The sequence below is a fragment of the Ranitomeya imitator genome, unplaced genomic scaffold, assembly GCF_032444005.1.
Source record: "Ranitomeya imitator isolate aRanImi1 unplaced genomic scaffold, aRanImi1.pri SCAFFOLD_170, whole genome shotgun sequence".
Taxonomy (NCBI): Eukaryota; Metazoa; Chordata; class Amphibia; order Anura; family Dendrobatidae; genus Ranitomeya; species Ranitomeya imitator.
This window is the reverse complement of record NW_027194006.1, coordinates 108,005-128,278: the sequence shown is the minus strand read 5'-3', so window position 1 is coordinate 128,278 and position 20,274 is coordinate 108,005. Positions and strand designations below refer to the sequence as shown.

At 43.0% G+C, this 20,274-nt stretch overlaps 1 pseudogene; it reads right to left on the bottom strand.

Moving 5' to 3' along the window:
* Positions 1-237: 237 nt before the first annotated feature.
* Positions 238-19,340, bottom strand: LOC138654528 (uncharacterized; annotated as a pseudogene).
* Between the last annotated feature and the right edge of the window lie 934 nt (positions 19,341-20,274).

Sequence of the window (20,274 nt, the reverse complement as noted above, 5' to 3'; positions counted from 1 at the left end):
CGGTGTGGGACCACGCCTGGCACTGAGTGTCGGGTGTCAGCAGTCAGAATCAGCTGAATCCCAGCGATGATCGCGTTTGCACAGGCCGTGTGACAGCAAAGTCATCGGGATGTCAATATGACCCAGGTTACAGGGACATATGGATACGTCCAAGGTGGGAAAGGGGTTAACAAAGCCAAACATGAGGAATGACAAGGGATTGCCTTAATAGTGGACAACCACTTTAAGAAAATGCAATTACTGGTTAAAACATTTCCAACATTCTGAACATGGAAAAGGCTTCTCCCCTGTGTGACTGCTCTGATGTTTGTTAAGTTAATATCTGTGTAAAACATTTTCCAGAATAATCACATGAAATAGGTTAAGTTAATTTCTGTGTAAAATATTTTCCGGAATAATCACATGAAATAGGCTTCTCCCGTCTGTGAATTCTTTTGTGACTATCAAAATCTGATATCTGTTTAAAACATTTCCCATATTCTGAACATGAAAAAGGCTTCTCCCCTGTGTGGGTTCTCTGGTGCATAACAAAATCTGATTTATGCTTAAAACTTTTCCCTCATTTTGAACAGCAAAAAGGTTTCTTCACTGTGTGAGTTCTCTGGTGCTTAACAAAGTTTGGCTTCTGTGTAAAACATTTCCCACATGCTGAACAGGAAAAAGGCCTCTCCCCTGTGTGAGTTCTCTGGTGCACAACAAGTTTACGTTTGTGGTTAAACATTTCCCACATTCTGAACATGAAAAAGGCTTTTCCCCTGTGTGAGTTCTCTGGTGACAAAGAAGATGTGATTTATTCACAAAACATTTCCCACATTCTGAACACGAAAAAGGCTTCTCCCCTGTGTGCCCTGTGTGAGTTCTCTGGTGCGCAACAAGAATAAATTTCTGGTTAAAATGTTTCCCATATTCTGTACAGGAAAAATACTTCACCCCTGTGTGTGACTTCTCTGGTGCTTAAACAAATTTGTTTTCTGGTTAAAACACTTCCCACATTCTGACCAGGAAAAAGGCTTCTCCCTTGTGTGGTTTCTCTGGTGCTTAACCAAATCTGATTTGTGTTTAAAACATTTCCCACATTCTGAACAGCAAAAAGCTGCTCCCCTGTGTGAGTACTATGGTGCACAACCAAATCTGATTTTCGGTTAAAACATTTCCCACATTCTGAACAGAAAAAAGGCTTCTCCCCCGTGTGCGTTCTATGGTGCACAACAAAATCTGATTTGTCGTTAAAACATTTCCCACATTATGAACATGAATTTCAAGGCTCCTCCCCTGTGTGGATTCTCTGGTGCTTAACCAAATCTGATTTTCGGTTAAAACATTTCCCACATTCTGAACAGCAAAAAGGCTTCTCCCCTGTGTGAGCTCTATGGTGCACAACCAAATTTCATTTCTCGTTAAAACATTTCCCACATTCTAAACATGAATAAGGCTTCTTCCCTGTGTGAATTATCTGGTGCTTAAGCAAATATGATTTCTGGTTAAAACATTTCCCACATTTTGAACAGGAAAAAGCGTTCTCACCTGTGTGGGTTCTTTGGTGTATAACAAGCTTGTGTTTCTGGTTAAAACACTTCCCACATTCTGAACAGGAAAAAGGCTTCTCCCCTATGTGGGTTCTCTGGTGTGTAACTAGTTTATATTTGTGGTTAAAACATTTCCCACATTCTGAACAGCAAAAAGGCTTCTCCCCTGTGTGAGCTCTATGGTGCACAACCAAATTTCATTTCTCGTTAAAACATTTCCCACATTCTGAACATGAATAAGGCTTCTCCCCTGTGTGAATTCTCTGGTGCTTAAGCAAATATGATTTCTGGTTAAAACATTTCCCACATTCTGAACATGAATAAGGCTTCTCCCCTGTGTGAATTCTCTGGTGCTTAAGCAAATATGATTTCTGGTTAAAACATTTCCCACATTTTGAACAAGAAAAAGGCTTCTCCCCTGTGTGGGTTCTTTGGTGCTTAACCAAAACTGATTTCTCGTTAAAACATTTGCCACATTCTGAACATGAAAACAGCTTCTCCCCTGTGTGGGTTTTGGGGTGCGTAACCAAAGCCGATTTGTTTAAAACATTTCCCACATTCAGAACAGGAAAATGGCTTCTCTCCTGTGTGGGTTCTCTGGTGCTTAACCACAGTTGTGTGGGTTCTTTGGTTTATGGTATTTCCATATACTGAATGTGAAAATGACTTTTCTTTAAGAGCAGATTGTGCTTTAATGCTCATTTTGTGACTATCATTTTCCTTTGTAGTCAGTAATAAATCAGAAGACAGGACCTTTTTCAAAGGATCAGATGACAGAACTTTGCTGTGAAGGGATGATGGTATATCTGAAGTCATGGCATTCAATTCAGTTGCATCCTGTGGGATTTTGAGGTCATCCGATTTAAAAATTGAAGATGTCAGCTGTCCCTCTGATCTCCGGGTACAGTCATGTGCTGGGTAGTCATATGAAGGAATCTCCTCTTTACACTGCTCATCACCCCTCACATATGTCTCTGTAGTATTAATGTTGCTCAGATCTTCACTCTGGTGATCCTGAGGAACATTAGGATCTTCTTGTTTACAGTCCTGTGGAAGAAGAGGACAAGGACATCTCTCTGGTGTTGTCCTCTTACTGGATAGATCTGGCGATGTGAGGGGCTGGAGAACCTCCATTATGGCGTTCTTGTACAAAGCTGTGTGTCCTTCTAAATACTCCCACTCCTCCATGGAGAAATAGATGGCGACATCCTGACACCTTATAGGAACCTCTCCAGTCAGCAGCTCAATCATCTTGCAGATGAGTTCTAGGATCTTCTAGTCATTGATGTCCTCATGTATCAGGGGGTGAGGTGGAGGCCCTGTGATTGGGCTCAGGGGTCTTCCCCATCCCTCAGACACAGGGTCCTGACAGCGCTCACTAGAGATCTTTTTCACTACTGTGTAACGAGTAAACCGGAAGAGGATCTCTAGGGTGAGGTATAATATCTTGTCTGCCATCTTGTCTCTGTCCATATCCATCTTAGATGGGTAAACAAGGAAAATTTTCTTACGTAGAAGATCGTCACTGAGAGGATCTGATATTGTAGAGACCTCCACCCACAGAGCCGCACTCCACATAGAGAATAATGGAGCCTCCAGCACCGACATCCACCTGCAGAGCCGCACTCCACATAGAGAATAATGGAGCCTCCAGCACCGACCTCCACCTGCAGAGCCGCACTCCACATAGAGAATATTGGAGCCTCCAGCACCGGCCTCCACCCGCGAACATAACCTCCAATACAGTGTCTTTTTTTGGGAGGTGTATTCCTATGCACCTCTTCACACCCACGTATTGGTATACGCTACCTGATTATGGCTATTTGGTGTTATCCTCCTCCTCCTCATCATCATCCACCACCACCACTAGAACACTAGGGTGAACGTGTTCTGTAATTCTACAGCTACTCTAGATTTTTGCAAGGGTGTTTATGATGCCCGAAAATATTTTATTTAAAGAAAAAAATGTGTACCCCCAGGGGGAAAGATTTGTCGTGTATGGGCATTCCATGTATAGGAGACCAGCTCCTTTAAATTGGGAAAAGATTCATAGGAGGACATCCTCCACGACTCCAGTCTCCACCACTAGAACACCAGGGTGAACGTATTCCGTGATGCAACAGCCACTCTAGTTTTTGGCAAGGGTGTTTAAGATGCCCGCCCACCTCTACGTCTCTTCCAAGGCTTATTGGAGTGCGTGTGAATTTGGAGAAGGGCAGGCATTGCATTTAATTCATAAGCAAATAGTATGGGAGTACCAAATGAATAATGTGAACTTGGTTTTCCTGTGGCCATCCAGTAAGTGGGCCCAAAGGCTTATTGGGGTGCGTGTAACTTTGGTGCAGTTCAGGCCTTGCATTCAATGCGTAAGTAAACAGTATGGGAGTAATCAATGCATAAGTAAACAGTATGGGAGTACCAAATGAATAATGTGAACTTGCTTTTCAAGTGGCCACCCACTACGTCATTTCAAAGGCTTATTGTGGTGCCTGTAACTTTGGGGCAGGGCAGGCCTTGCATTCAATGCATAGGCAAACACTATGGGAGACCGACTTTCTTATAATGGGAACATTTTTTCAGGAGGCCCTCCTGTACATCTGATGAAAGATCCAAAACACAACAGTAAGTCCACCTCTGAGCGGCTTAAGAAAAACAAAATTATGACTTTGGAGTCGCCTAGTCAAAGTCTTGACCTTATTCTGATTGAGATGCTGTGGCATCTATGGTGAGGAACATCACGACATTGGGTCACCATGGCAACGATCAGGACCCCACAAAGATGTTGCAGGGTCTCCGATCTAAAGGCAAAGAGGCGGTCTGCTGTGAGCTCGATCACATCACTTAGGGGGTTAAAGTACCGCGGGAGCGGTGTGGGACCACGCCTGGCACTGAGTGTCGGGTGTCAGCAGTCAGAATCAGCTGAATCCCAGCGATGATCGCGTTTGCACAGGCCGTGTGACAGCAAAGTCATCGGGATGTCAATATGACCCAGGTTACAGGGACATATGGATACGTCCAAGGTGGGAAAGGGGTTAACAAAGCCAAACATGAGGAATGACAAGGGATTGCCTTAATAGTGGACAACCACTTTAAGAAAATGCAATTACTGGTTAAAACATTTCCAACATTCTGAACATGGAAAAGGCTTCTCCCCTGTGTGACTGCTCTGATGTTTGTTAAGTTAATATCTGTGTAAAACATTTTCCAGAATAATCACATGAAATAGGTTAAGTTAATTTCTGTGTAAAATATTTTCCAGAATAATCACATGAAATAGGCTTCTCCCGTCTGTGAATTCTTTTGTGACTATCAAAATCTGATATCTGTTTAAAACATTTCCCATATTCTGAACATGAAAAAGGCTTCTCCCCTGTGTGGGTTCTCTGGTGCATAACAAAATCTGATTTATGCTTAAAACTTTTCCCTCATTTTGAACAGCAAAAAGGTTTCTTCACTGTGTGAGTTCTCTGGTGCTTAACAAAGTTTGGCTTCTGTGTAAAACATTTCCCACATGCTGAACAGGAAAAAGGCCTCTCCCCTGTGTGAGTTCTCTGGTGCACAACAAGTTTACGTTTGTGGTTAAACATTTCCCACATTCTGAACATGAAAAAGGCTTTTCCCCTGTGTGAGTTCTCTGGTGACAAAGAAGATGTGATTTATTCACAAAACATTTCCCACATTCTGAACACGAAAAAGGCTTCTCCCCTGTGTGCCCTGTGTGAGTTCTCTGGTGCGCAACAAGAATAAATTTCTGGTTAAAATGTTTCCCATATTCTGTACAGGAAAAATACTTCACCCCTGTGTGTGACTTCTCTGGTGCTTAAACAAATTTGTTTTCTGGTTAAAACACTTCCCACATTCTGACCAGGAAAAAGGCTTCTCCCTTGTGTGGTTTCTCTGGTGCTTAACCAAATCTGATTTGTGTTTAAAACATTTCCCACATTCTGAACAGCAAAAAGCTGCTCCCCTGTGTGAGTACTATGGTGCACAACCAAATCTGATTTTCGGTTAAAACATTTCCCACATTCTGAACAGAAAAAAGGCTTCTCCCCCGTGTGCGTTCTATGGTGCACAACAAAATCTGATTTGTCGTTAAAACATTTCCCACATTATGAACATGAATTTCAAGGCTCCTCCCCTGTGTGGATTCTCTGGTGCTTAACCAAATCTGATTTTCGGTTAAAACATTTCCCACATTCTGAACAGCAAAAAGGCTTCTCCCCTGTGTGAGCTCTATGGTGCACAACCAAATTTCATTTCTCGTTAAAACATTTCCCACATTCTAAACATGAATAAGGCTTCTTCCCTGTGTGAATTATCTGGTGCTTAAGCAAATATGATTTCTGGTTAAAACATTTCCCACATTTTGAACAGGAAAAAGCGTTCTCACCTGTGTGGGTTCTTTGGTGTATAACAAGCTTGTGTTTCTGGTTAAAACACTTCCCACATTCTGAACAGGAAAAAGGCTTCTCCCCTATGTGGGTTCTCTGGTGTGTAACTAGTTTATATTTGTGGTTAAAACATTTCCCACATTCTGAACAGCAAAAAGGCTTCTCCCCTGTGTGAGCTCTATGGTGCACAACCAAATTTCATTTCTCGTTAAAACATTTCCCACATTCTGAACATGAATAAGGCTTCTCCCCTGTGTGAATTCTCTGGTGCTTAAGCAAATATGATTTCTGGTTAAAACATTTCCCACATTCTGAACATGAATAAGGCTTCTCCCCTGTGTGAATTCTCTGGTGCTTAAGCAAATATGATTTCTGGTTAAAACATTTCCCACATTTTGAACAGGAAAAAGGCTTCTCCCCTGTGTGGGTTCTTTGGTGCTTAACCAAAACTGATTTCTCGTTAAAACATTTGCCACATTCTGAACATGAAAACAGCTTCTCCCCTGTGTGGGTTTTGGGGTGCGTAACCAAAGCCGATTTGTTTAAAACATTTCCCACATTCAGAACAGGAAAATGGCTTCTCTCCTGTGTGGGTTCTCTGGTGCTTAACCACAGTTGTGTGGGTTCTTTGGTTTATGGTATTTCCATATACTGAATGTGAAAATGACTTTTCTTTAAGAGCAGATTGTGCTTTAATGCTCATTTTGTGACTATCATTTTCCTTTGTAGTCAGTAATAAATCAGAAGACAGGACCTTTTTCAAAGGATCAGATGACAGAACTTTGCTGTGAAGGGATGATGGTATATCTGAAGTCATGGCATTCAATTCAGTTGCATCCTGTGGGATTTTGAGGTCATCCGATTTAAAAATTGAAGATGTCAGCTGTCCCTCTGATCTCCGGGTACAGTCATGTGCTGGGTAGTCATATGAAGGAATCTCCTCTTTACACTGCTCATCACCCCTCACATATGTCTCTGTAGTATTAATGTTGCTCAGATCTTCACTCTGGTGATCCTGAGGAACATTAGGATCTTCTTGTTTACAGTCCTGTGGAAGAAGAGGACAAGGACATCTCTCTGGTGTTGTCCTCTTACTGGATAGATCTGGCGATGTGAGGGGCTGGAGAACCTCCATTATGGCGTTCTTGTACAAAGCTGTGTGTCCTTCTAAATACTCCCACTCCTCCATGGAGAAATAGATGGCGACATCCTGACACCTTATAGGAACCTCTCCAGTCAGCAGCTCAATCATCTTGCAGATGAGTTCTAGGATCTTCTAGTCATTGATGTCCTCATGTATCAGGGGGTGAGGTGGAGGCCCTGTGATTGGGCTCAGGGGTCTTCCCCATCCCTCAGACACAGGGTCCTGACAGCGCTCACTAGAGATCTTTTTCACTACTGTGTAACGAGTAAACCGGAAGAGGATCTCTAGGGTGAGGTATAATATCTTGTCTGCCATCTTGTCTCTGTCCATATCCATCTTAGATGGGTAAACAAGGAAAATTTTCTTACGTAGAAGATCGTCACTGAGAGGATCTGATATTGTAGAGACCTCCACCCACAGAGCCGCACTCCACATAGAGAATAATGGAGCCTCCAGCACCGACATCCACCTGCAGAGCCGCACTCCACATAGAGAATAATGGAGCCTCCAGCACCGACCTCCACCTGCAGAGCCGCACTCCACATAGAGAATATTGGAGCCTCCAGCACCGGCCTCCACCCGCGAACATAACCTCCAATACAGTGTCTTTTTTTGGGAGGTGTATTCCTATGCACCTCTTCACACCCACGTATTGGTATACGCTACCTGATTATGGCTATTTGGTGTTATCCTCCTCCTCCTCATCATCATCCACCACCACCACTAGAACACTAGGGTGAACGTGTTCTGTAATTCTACAGCTACTCTAGATTTTTGCAAGGGTGTTTATGATGCCCGAAAATATTTTATTTAAAGAAAAAAATGTGTACCCCCAGGGGGAAAGATTTGTCGTGTATGGGCATTCCATGTATAGGAGACCAGCTCCTTTAAATTGGGAAAAGATTCATAGGAGGACATCCTCCACGACTCCAGTCTCCACCACTAGAACACCAGGGTGAACGTATTCCGTGATGCAACAGCCACTCTAGTTTTTGGCAAGGGTGTTTAAGATGCCCGCCCACCTCTACGTCTCTTCCAAGGCTTATTGGAGTGCGTGTGAATTTGGAGAAGGGCAGGCATTGCATTTAATTCATAAGCAAATAGTATGGGAGTACCAAATGAATAATGTGAACTTGGTTTTCCTGTGGCCATCCAGTAAGTGGGCCCAAAGGCTTATTGGGGTGCGTGTAACTTTGGTGCAGTTCAGGCCTTGCATTCAATGCGTAAGTAAACAGTATGGGAGTAATCAATGCATAAGTAAACAGTATGGGAGTACCAAATGAATAATGTGAACTTACTTTTCAAGTGGCCACCCACTACGTCATTTCAAAGGCTTATTGTGGTGCCTGTAACTTTGGGGCAGGGCAGGCCTTGCATTCAATGCATAGGCAAACACTATGGGAGACCGACTTTCTTATAATGGGAACATTTTTTCAGGAGGCCCTCCTGTACATCTCATGAAAGATCCAAAACACAACAGTAAGTCCACCTCTGAGCGGCTTAAGAAAAACAAAATTATGACTTTGGAGTCGCCTAGTCAAAGTCTTGACCTTATTCTGATTGAGATGCTGTGGCATCTATGGTGAGGAACATCACGACATTGGGTCACCATGGCAACGATCAGGACCCCACAAAGATGTTGCAGGGTCTCCGATCCAAAGGCAAAGAGGCGGTCTGCTGTGAGCTCGATCACATCACTTAGGGGGTTAAAGTACCGCGGGAGCGGTGTGGGACCACGCCTGGCACTGAGTGTCGGGTGTCAGCAGTCAGAATCAGCTGAATCCCAGCGATGATCGCGTTTGCACAGGCCGTGTGACAGCAAAGTCATCGGGATGTCAATATGACCCAGGTTACAGGGACATATGGATACGTCCAAGGTGGGAAAGGGGTTAACAAAGCCAAACATGAGGAATGACAAGGGATTGCCTTAATAGTGGACAACCACTTTAAGAAAATGCAATTACTGGTTAAAACATTTCCAACATTCTGAACATGGAAAAGGCTTCTCCCCTGTGTGACTGCTCTGATGTTTGTTAAGTTAATATCTGTGTAAAACATTTTCCAGAATAATCACATGAAATAGGCTTCTCCCGTCTGTGAATTCTTTTGTGACTATCAAAATCTGATATCTGTTTAAAACATTTCCCATATTCTGAACATGAAAAAGGCTTCTCCCCTGTGTGGGTTCTCTGGTGCATAACAAAATCTGATTTATGCTTAAAACTTTTCCCTCATTTTGAACAGCAAAAAGGTTTCTTCACTGTGTGAGTTCTCTGGTGCTTAACAAAGTTTGGCTTCTGTGTAAAACATTTCCCACATGCTGAACAGGAAAAAGGCCTCTCCCCTGTGTGAGTTCTCTGGTGCACAACAAGTTTACGTTTGTGGTTAAACATTTCCCACATTCTGAACATGAAAAAGGCTTTTCCCCTGTGTGAGTTCTCTGGTGACAAAGAAGATGTGATTTATTCACAAAACATTTCCCACATTCTGAACACGAAAAAGGCTTCTCCCCTGTGTGCGTTCTATGGTGCACAACAAAATCTGATTTGTCGTTAAAACATTTCCCACATTATGAACATGAATAAGGCTCCTCCCCTGTGTGGATTCTCTGGTGCTTAACCAAATCTGATTTTCGGTTAAAACATTTCCCACATTCTGAACAGCAAAAAGGCTTCTCCCCTGTGTGAGCTCTATGGTGCACAACCAAATATCATTTCTCGTTAAAACATTTCCCACATTCTAAACATGAATAAGGCTTCTTCCCTGTGTGAATTCTCTGGTGCTTAAGCAAATATGATTTCTGGTTAAAACATTTCCCACATTTTGAACAGGAAAAATCGTTCTCACCTGTGTGGGTTCTTTGGTGTATAACAAGCTTGTGTTTCTGGTTAAAACACTTCCCACATTCTGAACAGGAAAAAGGCTTCTCCCCTATGTGGGTTCTCTGGTGTGTAACTAGTTTATATTTGTGGTTAAAACATTTCCCACATTCTGAACAGCAAAAAGGCTTCTCCCCTGTGTGAGCTCTATGGTGCACAACCAAATTTCATTTCTCGTTAAAACATTTCCCACATTCTGAACATGAATAAGGCTTCTCCCCAGTGTGAGCTCTATGGTGCACAACCAAATTTCATTTCTCGTTAAAACATTTCCCACATTCTGAACATGAATAAGGCTTCTCCCCTGTGTGAATTCTCTGGTGCTTAAGCAAATATGATTTCTGGTTAAAACATTTCCCACATTCTGAACATGAATAAGACTTCTCCCCTGTGAATTCTCTGGTGCTTAAGCAAATATGATTTCTGGTTAAAACATTTCCCACATTTTGAACAGGAAAAAGGCTTCTCCCCTGTGTGGGTTCTTTGGTGCTTAACCAAAACTGATTTCTCGTTAAAACATTTGCCACATTCTGAACATGAAAACAGCTTCTCCCCTGTGTGGGTTTTGGGGTGCGTAACCAAAGCCGATTTGTTTAAAACATTTCCCACATTCAGAACAGGAAAATGGCTTCTCTCCTGTGTGGGTTCTCTGGTGCTTAACCATAGTTGTGTGGGTTCTTTGGTTTATGGTATTTCCATATACTGAATGTGAAAATGACTTCTTTTCTTTAAGAGCAGATTGTGCTTTAATGCTCATTTTGTGACTATCATTTTCCTTTGTAGTCAGTAATAAATCAGAAGACAGGACCTTTTTCAAAGGATCAGATGACAGAACTTTGCTGTGAAGGGATGATGGTATATCTGAAGTCATGGCATTCAATTCAGTTGCATCCTGTGGGATTTTGAGGTCATCCGATTTAAAAATTGAAGATGTCAGCTGTCCCTCTGATCTCCGGGTACAGTCATGTGCTGGGTAGTCATATGAAGGAATCTCCTCTTTACACTGCTCATCACCCCTCACATATGTCTCTGTAGTATTAATGTTGCTCAGATCTTCACTCTGGTGATCCTGAGGAACATTAGGATCTTCTTGTTTACAGTCCTGTGGAAGAAGAGGACAAGGACATCTCTCTGGTGTTGTCCTCTTACTGGATAGATCTGGCGATGTGAGGGGCTGGAGAACCTCCATTATGGCGTTCTTGTACAAAGCTGTGTGTCCTTCTAAATACTCCCACTCCTCCATGGAGAAATAGATGGCGACATCCTGACACCTTATAGGAACCTCTCCAGTCAGCAGCTCAATCATCTTGCAGATGAGTTCTAGGATCTTCTGGTCATTGATGTCCTCATGTATCAGGGGGTGAGGTGGAGGCCCTGTGATTGGGCTCAGGGGTCTTCCCCATCCCTCAGACACAGGGTCCTGACAGCGCTCACTAGAGATCTTTTTCACTACTGTGTAACGAGTAAACCGGAAGAGGATCTCTAGGGTGAGGTATAATATCTTGTCTGCCATCTTGTCTCTGTCCATATCCATCTTAGATGGGTAAACAAGGAAAATTTTCTTACGTAGAAGATCGTCACTGAGAGGATCTGATATTGTAGAGACCTCCACCCACAGAGCCGCACTCCACATAGAGAATAATGGAGCCTCCAGCACCGACATCCACCTGCAGAGCCGCACTCCACATAGAGAATAATGGAGCCTCCAGCACCGACCTCCACCTGCAGAGCCGCACTCCACATAGAGAATATTGGAGCCTCCAGCACCGGCCTCCACCCGCGAACATAACCTCCAATACAGTGTCTTTTTTTGGGAGGTGTATTCCTATGCACCTCTTCACACCCACGTATTGGTATACGCTACCTGATTATGGCTATTTGGTGTTATCCTCCTCCTCCTCCTCATCATCATCCATCACCACCACTAGAACACTAGGGTGAACGTGTTCTGTAATTCTACAGCTACTCTAGATTTTTGCAAGGGTGTTTATGATGCCCGAAAATATTTTATTTAAAGAAAAAAATGTGTACCCCCAGGGGGAAAGATTTGTCGTGTATGGGCATTCCATGTATAGGAGACCAGCTCCTTTAAATTGGGAAAAGATTCATAGGAGGACATCCTCCAGGACTCCAGTCTCCACCACTAGAACACCAGGGTGAACGTATTCCGTGATGCAACAGCCACTCTAGTTTTTGGCAAGGGTGTTTAAGATGCCCGCCCACCTCTACGTCTCTTCCAAGGCTTATTGGAGTGCGTGTGAATTTGGAGAAGGGCAGGCATTGCATTTAATTCATAAGCAAATAGTATGGGAGTACCAAATGAATAATGTGAACTTGGTTTTCCTGTGGCCATCCAGTAAGTGGGCTCAAAGGCTTATTGGGGTGCGTGTAACTTTGGTGCAGTTCAGGCCTTGCATTCAATGCGTAAGTAAACAGTATGGGAGTAATCAATGCATAAGTAAACAGTATGGGAGTACCAAATGAATAATGTGAACTTACTTTTCAAGTGGCCACCCACTACGTCATTTCAAAGGCTTATTGTGGTGCCTGTAACTTTGGGGCAGGGCAGGCCTTGCATTCAATGCATAGGCAAACACTATGGGAGACCGACTTTCTTATAATGGGAACATTTTTTCAGGAGGCCCTCCTGTACATCTCATGAAAGATCCAAAACACAACAGTAAGTCCACCTCTGAGCGGCTTAAGAAAAACAAAATTATGACTTTGGAGTCGCCTAGTCAAAGTCTTGACCTTATTCTGATTGAGATGCTGTGGCATCTATGGTGAGGAACATCACGACATTGGGTCACCATGGCAACGATCAGGACCCCACAAAGATGTTGCAGGGTCTCCGATCCAAAGGCAAAGAGGCGGTCTGCTGTGAGCTCGATCACATCACTTAGGGGGTTAAAGTACCGCGGGAGCGGTGTGGGACCACGCCTGGCACTGAGTGTCGGGTGTCAGCAGTCAAAATCAGCTGAATCCCAGCGATGATCGCGTTTGCACAGGCCGTGTGACAGCAAAGTCATCGGGATGTCAATATGACCCAGGTTACAGGGACATATGGATACGTCCAAGGTGGGAAAGGGGTTAACAAAGCCAAACATGAGGAATGACAAGGGATTGCCTTAATAGTGGACAACCACTTTAAGAAAATGCAATTACTGGTTAAAACATTTCCAACATTCTGAACATGGAAAAGGCTTCTCCCCTGTGTGACTGCTCTGATGTTTGTTAAGTTAATATCTGTGTAAAACATTTTCCAGAATAATCACATGAAATAGGCTTCTCCCGTCTGTGAATTCTTTTGTGACTATCAAAATCTGATATCTGTTTAAAACATTTCCCATATTCTGAACATGAAAAAGGCTTCTCCCCTGTGTGGGTTCTCTGGTGCATAACAAAATCTGATTTATGCTTAAAACTTTTCCCTCATTTTGAACAGCAAAAAGGTTTCTTCACTGTGTGAGTTCTCTGGTGCTTAACAAAGTTTGGCTTCTGTGTAAAACATTTCCCACATGCTGAACAGGAAAAAGGCCTCTCCCCTGTGTGAGTTCTCTGGTGCACAACAAGTTTACGTTTGTGGTTAAACATTTCCCACATTCTGAACATGAAAAAGGCTTTTCCCCTGTGTGAGTTCTCTGGTGACAAAGAAGATGTGATTTATTCACAAAACATTTCCCACATTCTGAACACGAAAAAGGCTTCTCCCCTGTGTGCGTTCTATGGTGCACAACAAAATCTGATTTGTCGTTAAAACATTTCCCACATTATGAACATGAATAAGGCTCCTCCCCTGTGTGGATTCTCTGGTGCTTAACCAAATCTGATTTTCGGTTAAAACATTTCCCACATTCTGAACAGCAAAAAGGCTTCTCCCCTGTGTGAGCTCTATGGTGCACAACCAAATATCATTTCTCGTTAAAACATTTCCCACATTCTAAACATGAATAAGGCTTCTTCCCTGTGTGAATTCTCTGGTGCTTAAGCAAATATGATTTCTGGTTAAAACATTTCCCACATTTTGAACAGGAAAAATCGTTCTCACCTGTGTGGGTTCTTTGGTGTATAACAAGCTTGTGTTTCTGGTTAAAACACTTCCCACATTCTGAACAGGAAAAAGGCTTCTCCCCTATGTGGGTTCTCTGGTGTGTAACTAGTTTATATTTGTGGTTAAAACATTTCCCACATTCTGAACAGCAAAAAGGCTTCTCCCCTGTGTGAGCTCTATGGTGCACAACCAAATTTCATTTCTCGTTAAAACATTTCCCACATTCTGAACATGAATAAGGCTTCTCCCCAGTGTGAGCTCTATGGTGCACAACCAAATTTCATTTCTCGTTAAAACATTTCCCACATTCTGAACATGAATAAGGCTTCTCCCCTGTGTGAATTCTCTGGTGCTTAAGCAAATATGATTTCTGGTTAAAACATTTCCCACATTCTGAACATGAATAAGACTTCTCCCCTGTGAATTCTCTGGTGCTTAAGCAAATATGATTTCTGGTTAAAACATTTCCCACATTTTGAACAGGAAAAAGGCTTCTCCCCTGTGTGGGTTCTTTGGTGCTTAACCAAAACTGATTTCTCGTTAAAACATTTGCCACATTCTGAACATGAAAACAGCTTCTCCCCTGTGTGGGTTTTGGGGTGCGTAACCAAAGCCGATTTGTTTAAAACATTTCCCACATTCAGAACAGGAAAATGGCTTCTCTCCTGTGTGGGTTCTCTGGTGCTTAACCACAGTTGTGTGGGTTCTTTGGTTTATGGTATTTCCATATACTGAATGTGAAAATGACTTCTTTTCTTTAAGAGCAGATTGTGCTTTAATGCTCATTTTGTGACTATCATTTTCCTTTGTAGTCAGTAATAAATCAGAAGACAGGACCTTTTTCAAAGGATCAGATGACAGAACTTTGCTGTGAAGGGATGATGGTATATCTGAAGTCATAGCATTCAATTCAGTTGCATCCTGTGGGATTTTGAGGTCATCCGATTTAAAAATTGAAGATGTCAGCTGTCCCTCTGATCTCCGGGTACAGTCATGTGCTGGGTAGTCATATGAAGGAATCTCCTCTTTACACTGCTCATCACCCCTCACATATGTCTCTGTAGTATTAATGTTGCTCAGATCTTCACTCTGGTGATCCTGAGGAACATTAGGATCTTCTTGTTTACAGTCCTGTGGAAGAAGAGGACAAGGACATCTCTCTGGTGTTGTCCTCTTACTGGATAGATCTGGCGATGTGAGGGGCTGGAGAACCTCCATTATGGCGTTCTTGTACAAAGCTGTGTGTCCTTCTAAATACTCCCACTCCTCCATGGAGAAATAGATGGCGACATCCTGACACCTTATAGGAACCTCTCCAGTCAGCAGCTCAATCATCTTGCAGATGAGTTCTAGGATCTTCTGGTCATTGATGTCCTCATGTATCAGGGGGTGAGGTGGAGGCCCTGTGATTGGGCTCAGGGGTCTTCCCCATCCCTCAGACACAGGGTCCTGACAGCGCTCACTAGAGATCTTTTTCACTACTGTGTAACGAGTAAACCGGAAGAGGATCTCTAGGGTGAGGTATAATATCTTGTCTGCCATCTTGTCTCTGTCCATATCCATCTTAGATGGGTAAACAAGGAAAATTTTCTTACGTAGAAGATCGTCACTGAGAGGATCTGATATTGTAGAGACCTCCACCCACAGAGCCGCACTCCACATAGAGAATAATGGAGCCTCCAGCACCGACATCCACCTGCAGAGCCGCACTCCACATAGAGAATAATGGAGCCTCCAGCACCGACCTCCACCTGCAGAGCCGCACTCCACATAGAGAATATTGGAGCCTCCAGCACCGGCCTCCACCCGCGAACATAACCTCCAATACAGTGTCTTTTTTTGGGAGGTGTATTCCTATGCACCTCTTCACACCCACGTATTGGTATACGCTACCTGATTATGGCTATTTGGTGTTATCCTCCTCCTCCTCCTCATCATCATCCATCACCACCACTAGAACACTAGGGTGAACGTGTTCTGTAATTCTACAGCTACTCTAGATTTTTGCAAGGGTGTTTATGATGCCCGAAAATATTTTATTTAAAGAAAAAAATGTGTACCCCCAGGGGGAAAGATTTGTCGTGTATGGGCATTCCATGTATAGGAGACCAGCTCCTTTAAATTGGGAAAAGATTCATAGGAGGACATCCTCCAGGACTCCAGTCTCCACCACTAGAACACCAGGGTGAACGTATTCCGTGATGCAACAGCCACTCTAGTTTTTGGCAAGGGTGTTTAAGATGCCCGCCCACCTCTACGTCTCTTCCAAGGCTTATTGGAGTGCGTGTGAATTTGGAGAAGGGCAGGCATTGCATTTAATTCATAAGCAAATAGTATGGGAGTACCAAATGAATAATGTGAACTTGGTTTTCCTGTGGCCATCCAGTAAGTGGGCTCAAAGGCTTATTGGGGTGCGTGTAACTTTGGTGCAGTTCAGGCCTTGCATTCAATGCGTAAGTAAACAGTATGGGAGTAATCAATGCATAAGTAAACAGTATGGGAGTACCAAATGAATAATGTGAACTTACTTTTCAAGTGGCCACCCACTACGTCATTTCAAAGGCTTATTGTGGTGCCTGTAACTTTGGGGCAGGGCAGGCCTTGCATTCAATGCATAGGCAAACACTATGGGAGACCGACTTTCTTATAATGGGAACATTTTTTCAGGAGGCCCTCCTGTACATCTGATGAAAGATCCAAAACACAACAGTAAGTCCACCTCTGAGCGGCTTAAGAAAAACAAAATTATGACTTTGGAGTCGCCTAGTCAAAGTCTTGACCTTATTCTGATTGAGATGCTGTGGCATCTATGGTGAGGAACATCACGACATTGGGTCACCATGGCAACGATCAGGACCCCACAAAGATGTTGCAGGGTCTCCGATCCAAAGGCAAAGAGGCGGTCTGCTGTGAGCTCGATCACATCACTTAGGGGGTTAAAGTACCGCGGGAGCGGTGTGGGACCACGCCTGGCACTGAGTGTCGGGTGTCAGCAGTCAAAATCAGCTGAATCCCAGCGATGATCGCGTTTGCACAGGCCGTGTGACAGCAAAGTCATCGGGATGTCAATATGACCCAGGTTACAGGGACATATGGATACGTCCAAGGTGGGAAAGGGGTTAACAAAGCCAAACATGAGGAATGACAAGGGATTGCCTTAATAGTGGACAACCACTTTAAGAAAATGCAATTACTGGTTAAAACATTTCCAACATTCTGAACATGGAAAAGGCTTCTCCCCTGTGTGACTGCTCTGATGTTTGTTAAGTTAATATCTGTGTAAAACATTTTCCAGAATAATCACATGAAATAGGCTTCTCCCGTCTGTGAATTCTTTTGTGACTATCAAAATCTGATATCTGTTTAAAACATTTCCCATATTCTGAACATGAAAAAGGCTTCTCCCCTGTGTGGGTTCTCTGGTGCATAACAAAATCTGATTTATGCTTAAAACTTTTCCCTCATTTTGAACAGCAAAAAGGTTTCTTCACTGTGTGAGTTCTCTGGTGCTTAACAAAGTTTGGCTTCTGTGTAAAACATTTCCCACATGCTGAACAGGAAAAAGGCCTCTCCCCTGTGTGAGTTCTCTGGTGCACAACAAGTTTACGTTTGTGGTTAAACATTTCCCACATTCTGAACATGAAAAAGGCTTTTCCCCTGTGTGAGTTCTCTGGTGACAAAGAAGATGTGATTTATTCACAAAACATTTCCCACATTCTGAACACGAAAAAGGCTTCTCCCCTGTGTGCGTTCTATGGTGCACAACAAAATCTGATTTGTCGTTAAAACATTTCCCACATTATGAACATGAATAAGGCTCCTCCCCTGTGTGGATTCTCTGGTGCTTAACCAAATCTGATTTTCGGTTAAAACATTTCCCACATTCTGAACAGCAAAAAGGCTTCTCCCCTGTGTGAGCTCTATGGTGCACAACCAAATATCATTTCTCGTTAAAACATTTCCCACATTCTAAACATGAATAAGGCTTCTTCCCTGTGTGAATTCTCTGGTGCTTAAGCAAATATGATTTCTGGTTAAAACATTTCCCACATTTTGAACAGGAAAAATCGTTCTCACCTGTGTGGGTTCTTTGGTGTATAACAAGCTTGTGTTTCTGGTTAAAACACTTCCCACATTCTGAACAGGAAAAAGGCTTCTCCCTTATGTGGGTTCTCTGGTGTGTAACTAGTTTATATTTGTGGTTAAAACATTTCCCACATTCTGAACAGCAAAAAGGCTTCTCCCCTGTGTGAGCTCTATGGTGCACAACCAAATTTCATTTCTCGTTAAAACATTTCCCACATTCTGAACATGAATAAGGCTTCTCCCCAGTGTGAGCTCTATGGTGCACAACCAAATTTCATTTCTCGTTAAAACATTTCCCACATTCTGAACATGAATAAGGCTTCTCCCCTGTGTGAATTCTCTGGTGCTTAAGCAAATATGATTTCTGGTTAAAACATTTCCCACATTCTGAACATGAATAAGACTTCTCCCCTGTGAATTCTCTGGTGCTTAAGCAAATATGATTTCTGGTTAAAACATTTCCCACATTTTGAACAGGAAAAAGGCTTCTCCCCTGTGTGGGTTCTTTGGTGCTTAACCAAAACTGATTTCTCGTTAAAAGATTTGCCACATTCTGAACATGAAAACAGCTTCTCCCCTGTGTGGGTTTTGGGGTGCGTAACCAAAGCCGATTTGTTTAAAACATTTCCCACATTCAGAACAGGAAAATGGCTTCTCTCCTGTGTGGGTTCTCTGGTGCTTAACCACAGTTGTGTGGGTTCTTTGGTTTATGGTATTTCCATATACTGAATGTGAAAATGACTTCTTTTCTTTAAGAGCAGATTGTGCTTTAATGCTCATTTTGTGACTATCATTTTCCTTTGTAGTCAGTAATAAATCAGAAGACAGGACCTTTTTCAAAGGATCAGATGACAGAACTTTGCTGTGAAGGGATGATGGTATATCTGAAGTCATGGCATTCAATTCAGTTGCATCCTGTGGGATTTTGAGGTCATCCGATTTAAAAATTGAAGATGTCAGCTGTCCCTCTGATCTCCGGGTACAGTCATGTGCTGGGTAGTCATATGAAGGAATCTCCTCTTTACACTGCTCATCACCCCTCACATATGTCTCTGTAGTATTAATGTTGCTCAGATCTTCACTGGTGATCCTGAGGAACATTAGGATCTTCTTGTTTACAGTCCTGTGGAAGAAGAGGACAAGGACATCTCTCTGGTGTTGTCCTCTTACTGGATAGATCTGGCGATGTGAGGGCTGGAGAACCTCCATTATGGCGTTCTTGTACAAAGCTGTGTGTCCTTCTAAATACTCCCACTCCTCCATGGAGAAATAGATGGCGACATCCTAACACCTTATAGGAACCTCTCCAGTCAGCAGCTCAATCATCTTGCAGATGAGTTCTAGGATCTTCTGGTCATTGATGTCCTCATGTATCAGGGGGTGAGGTGGAGGCCCTGTGATTGGGCTCAGGGGTCTTCCCCATCCCTCAGACACAGGGTCCTGACAGCGCTCACTAGAGATCTTTTTCACTACTGTGTAACGAGTAAACCGGAAGAGCGACACTCCACATAGAGAATATTGGAGCCTCCAGCACCGACCTCCACCCGCGGAGCCGCACTCCACATATTGTACATGCTGAGGAACATGTTTGTGTTTTGGGGCAGCCTGTGGGCGGGTCTCTCCTTTGCTTCTCTGGCTTAAAGCAGGAAGATACTGCTCTGCCTAAAGTCTTGCCCTGGAGATCAAGCATATTATTAATTGAAAACTTCTACAAGAATCACAAGACGGATTTCTTCACCCCAGGTATAATTTTAATCAGTTTAACACTGACAGGAGGCAACGAAGGAGCAATTTTTACAATATTTTTCCAATAAAACAACCTTTTATTATATTATCAAAAAATAGAATAACATATTACAATAATACTCTATCACCACATATAGAAAACATAAGTATACATCAGATGGTGTTACCCACTCATAGAAAATCCAGGTTATTTACAGATAGAGAGTAAGAGTCACAAATCAATATGTATCATGGCCACTCCACTCATGTTCCATAAGGAGCCTGAGATTATTAGTGTATGTAGTTTACTTAAAATCCTGCTGACATGTTCACTTTAATCATTGTGTGGGCAACAGGCGGCAGCTTGATTCCAACAGTGACCCAGTCTTTTCTGGATAAAAGATAAAGCATTAGGATGTTGAGTATTCATTGCCAATAGGGTTGTCCAAAAGCATTGGTCATGGTAGAATTT